The sequence below is a fragment of the Podarcis muralis genome, chromosome 13, assembly GCF_964188315.1.
Source record: "Podarcis muralis chromosome 13, rPodMur119.hap1.1, whole genome shotgun sequence".
NCBI lineage: Eukaryota > Metazoa > Chordata > Lepidosauria > Squamata > Lacertidae > Podarcis > Podarcis muralis.
In genome coordinates, this window is record NC_135667.1 from 44759264 (window position 1) to 44764674 (window position 5411).

Sequence of the window (5411 nt, forward strand, 5' to 3'; positions counted from 1 at the left end):
CTCTTGAGAGTCCCATGGACTGCAAGAAGATCAAACGCATCCATTCTGAAGGAAATCAGCCCTGAGTGCTCACTGGAAAGACAGATTGTGAAGCTGAGGCTTCAATACTTTGGCCACCTCATGAGAAGAGAAGACTCCCTGGAAAAGACCATGAGGTTGGGAAAGATGGAGGGCACAAGGAGAAGGGGACGACAGAGGACGAGATGGTTGGACAGTGTTCTCGAAGCTACCAGCATGAGTTTGACCAAACTGCGGGAGGCAGTGGAAGACAGGACTGCCTGGCATGCTCTGGTCCATGGGGTCACAAAGAGTCGGACACGACTAAACGACTAAACAAGAAGAAGAAGATGATAATGTACTGCATCTTGTTCATGAGTAACCCCATGATGCAGAAAAAAAGAAAAAGAATTGGCCTCAGCCCTGGTTCTTTGCCTTCTTTGCCTGCTCATGCCCAGATGCCTGATACCTTAGAGCATGTCTGTGCATTGAAAAGGGGGAGTGGGGAGGATGTTGCAAGTCTCTGAAGCAAAGGATGTTCTGCAGTGAAGCCTCCTCACGTCAGATCCTCAGCCCCTGACCTTTTGAGTCATCCAGGTGCACATTAGGTAAGGAGAGCTCTGATAAAATCAGTCTGGAAGATTAAAGGGCCGTGGATTTCCCGTAGACTCGAGCGCAAATTGATGTGCAAATTCCTCTAGAACAACCAAGTCTGCCAGTTGCAATCTTATTTTCATATTTGGGAAATGGGCAATTGTGTGCACAGGTGAAGCACGCCCAATTACCTCTGCATCTGCTGTGCTCTTTCTTGTTACTGACTTTGGCATTGTTGTTGTTGTTGTTTTAAAAAAACTTATTTAAAAGGTTTCACATTCACAGTGTTCATAACCTGCCAAATGAGTTGTGCTGCCAATTTTCCCCTTCTTATTGCTATTCCTGCAATGGCTATTTTGGGGAAACTGGTGTTATTTGGGACAGAGGGGTGGAAAATAAATATTAGGTTACAAAATGTGAGGTGGTAACAGAAATCCCACAGGTCCTCTCCAATAATGAACCTTGCTTCTAAGTAAAGATGCACATGATTGCACTGTCAGTCTACTCTATAGCATTACTTAGAAAAAGCAAAAGGTACATGTTGGCCAATAAGAAGGGCAATGCTTTTACTAGGTAAAAGGTAAAGATACCCCTGCCTGTTCGGGCCAGTCTTGCCAGACTCTAGGGTTGTGCGCTCATCTCACTCTATAGGCCGGGAGCCAGCGCTGTCCGCAGACACTTCTGGGTCACGTGGCCAGCGTGACAAGCTGCATCTGGCGAGCCAGCACAGCACACGGAACGCCGTTTACCTTCCCGCTAGTAAGTGGTCCCTATTTATCTACTTGCGCCCGGAGGTGCTTTCGAACTGCTAGGTTGGCAGGCGCTGGGACCGAACGACGGGAGCGCACCCCGCCACGGGGATTCGAACCGCCGACCATGCGATCGGCAAGTCCTAGGCGCTGAGGTTTTACCCACAGCACCACCCGCGGCCCGTGCTTTTACTAGGCGAACCAAAATCTCATAAAATAGCTGGCAAGCTTTTCAAGTTATCCAGAACTCTTCATGAAGGTGTATGTTAAACATCTTGCAAGCTATTTTGTAACACGTTGGTTGCCCTTAGTAAAAGCATTGTTCTACTACGGATTTCGGAATCAAACAAGTTTTAAAGTAACATCGTGATGGCAACTAGGATAATCAATTCATCCATTAGGGTGTAGTGCCATCTTGAGGTAAAATGCCAGATTCAAATTTCTTTTCCCGTAAATCCAGGGTGCCTCAGACTATCACTACTTTATAGGAGGGATTCAAGAGCATACTGTAACTGTAGGTTACATTAAAACGCTCTGTTGCCCTAGCAGAACAAATCCACAATCTTTTAGAAATGGATCTTTTGCAGTTTTGTGATGGGGAAATGAATTGAAAAGTGTGCAATGTGCCATCAAATATAGTAGTACCTCGGGTTAAGTATTTAATTTTTTCCGGAAGTCCGTTCTTAACCTGAAACTGTTCTTAACCTGAAGCACCACTTTAGCTAATGGGGCCTCCTGCTGACGCGGCGCCACCAGAACACGATTTCTGTTCTCATCCAAAGTTCTTAACCCGAGGTACTATTTCTGGGTTAGCGGAGTCTGTAACCTGAAGCGTATGTAACCTGAAGCATATGTAACCCGAGGTACCACTGTAATGGTATGAAGTGTCAATGGCACCCTGCAAGCAAATCAGGATGAATACTACCGGTATATTGATTGGGAAGTTCAAGTGCTGGAGGGGCCATATACAGAACATTTGGGAAACACCCAACGCAAGCATACTAAAGATCAGTGGTATCCTGGTTGAGCAGAGTATCTGGCAATCAATATAATCTCACTTTTTCTTCCCTGCAAGATAAAAATACCAGGCGTTCATATGAAACATTGGAGAAACCTCCACTCCACCCAAAAAATGTAGGGGAGAAGAAAATATGCTCTTTCTAACTCTAATTAAGAACGTTAGTCTCTAAATATATATTTTTTTAAATGAACCACAAAAGTTTTTTGGTGTTTTTTTTTAAGGTAAAAGACCCCTGGGTGGTAAGTCCAGTCAAAGGTGGCTATGGGGTTGCAGCACTCATATCGCTTTCAGACCGGGGGAGCCAGCATTTGTCCACAAACAGCTTTCCCGGTCATGTGGCCAGCATGATTAAACCACTTCTGGCGCAACGGAACACCATGACAGAAACCAGAGTGCACAGAAATGCCGTTTACCTTCCCGCCGCAGCGGTACCTACTTATCTACTTGCACTGGTATGCTTTTGAACTGCTCAGTTGGCAGGAGCTGGGACAGAGCAACAGGAGCTCACCCTGTCACGGGGATTCGAACCACCGGTTTTCTGATTAGAGGTTCAATGGTTTAGACCACAGTGCCACCCAGGTCCCCAATAAAGCACAAATGCAAAGACAGTTCTTACTGGTCCATTGAGGTGGCTGTGACCAAAACAGAGACTTAGGAGCAGGCATAAGCAAAACTTGGCCCTCCAGATGTTTGGGACTACAACTCCCATCATCCCTGACCACTGGTCCTGTTAGCTAGGGATGGTGGGAGTTGTAGTCCCAAAACATCTGGAGGGCCACGTTTGCCTATGCCTGCTTAGGAGAGTCCTCCTATATAGTCCATTTATTGTAGGTGCAGGCAAGGGAGCTGATAAATTAATGGCTTGTGTCCTTAGGATACCTCTGGAATGTGGTCCGCTGTTAACACTGCATGTTGGAACTGGGACAAGGTGGAACAATTTGCAACACCCCTGCAATTTTATGCTTAGCAGCGTCAGACCAAGTGTGGGGGAACCTTTGGTCATCGTCCATACATTGCCAAACAGCATTGCTCTCGCCAGCTCCAGCAAACTTCCAACAGCCAGTTTCCAGAGATTATAGGAAGTGTAGTTCTGCAACCTGGGGGGGTAGGGGTGGGCAAATGGTCCTCTTCACCTGAAATATATCACAGGATCCTTTCCACATACGACGATCGAGATTTTTAAAATGCCACTTAAAGAATGCATTGGTGGAATTTTAAAGCAAAGTTCGTGTGCATGCACGTTGTCCATAAAGTTGGTATTTTAGAATTGCTTTTGCAGCCCCCTCCAAAAAATCCAACCGGGGGGGGGGGGGTTGCAGCAAAGGTACACCCCACTTAAATTGCCACTTGAACCTTTCCACCTGGGTGGGATATTTTCCACTCCAGCTTGAGCTATGTGGCTCTATCTATGAGGTTTTGGTTAGTTGGTTGTGATATAGAAAAATAGGGGTGGTTGGCTTTTGCTGCCCAGCTCCCCAAGGGACTGAGTTCCCTAAGTCCATGATCGGTCAGAGATGAATGGATGGAGGCAAGATGAAGAAAACAAGGCAGATCTTTATTTTTCTGTTGCAACAGAGGTCCCTCCCCTCCTGGCCAGGAGGCAAGAAATACCCCATACCCAGAAGAAAACCTATTTTTTAAGGGTTTTTATTTTTGGTGTGGAGGACATCTGTGCTACAAAAAGTCAGAAATTACATCACACATAAGGTGGGGTTAATGTGGCTCAGGCAGGTCAAGGTGTGATGTTCTTGAGGATTTAGCAAGTTTTGCATAGTTCCATACACAGTTTACACAAAACATTCGCATTTGATAAGACAATCAGGATCCCTCAATGCCGAGCATCTGGGCAAACAATGACAATTAATACCAAGGAAGCTCAGAGATATATGAGAGGAATCCCTTCAGGAACATCCCCTGATTACTATCAGGCAAGGTGGGTTAAGGAGGCAGAGGAAATATTGAGTGTCTTTAGGAGAGCAAGATGGTTTTTGGATTGCTCTCCTGTACTCTTTGTGGTCTAAACCACAGAGCCTAGGGCTTGCCGATCAGTAGGTTGGCGGTTCGAATCCCCGCAACAGGGTGAGCTCCTGTTGCTCCGTCCAAGCTCCTGCCAACCTAGCAGTTTGCAAGCACGTCAAAGTGCAAGTAGATAAATAGGTACTGCTCCAGTGGGAAGGTAAACGGCGTTTCCGTGCGCTGCTCTGGCTCGCCAGAAGCGTCTTAGTCATGCTGGCCACACGACCCGGAAACTGTTTGCGGACAAATGCCAGCTCCCTCAGCCAGTAAAGCGAGATGAGCGCCGCAACCCCAGAGTCATTTGCGACTGGACTTAACTGTCAGGGGTCCTTTACCTTATTTACTCTTTTAGACATGTGGTTTATATTCTTATGTGTGTGTACCTCGTGCAATTATCAACATTTCTTCTCTGTTTGAGACCTTAGAATTCCTATAACAGTTGTAACTCTTTGGGCAACATAAATCGACTAACAAATAACACCACCACAGAGGTCTTGCGTTTCATTCACCCAATCAGGTGATTTTTATATTCTTATAAAGCCCACCTTTTGGTACAATAGCGCACAGACACTGGGTCGAATTCAAATATTTTAAAATTATTTTTCGCTTTTAACTTTTTTTTTAACTTCTTAATGATTTCATTGTATGTTTGTATATTTTTTATTTACAAAATAAAATTTTATTTTATTTTATTTTATTTATATATATTGTTGTAAGCTGGCTGTGATAAATCTTTATAATATACAGCGGACTATATATATATATATTTATAAATAATAATAAATAACTACATAAGCGCTCCCGCCCCCGCCCCCTCCCCTCAGCGCAACTGCAAATCAATCCCGCCTGTTTTTACATCCTATTGGACAGAGAGCATCTAATTGGACCGGAGCCCTGATTGACAAGGCCTCGGAGGCCAACCAGGAAGGCGCGGGGCGGAGCTAAGCTATTTTTTAAAAAAAAAAGCCGTTCGAAAGGAGACGCCTGCTGCGGATGTGAAGTTCCGGCTTCCGACGCTGGCCGCTTTCTGCTTC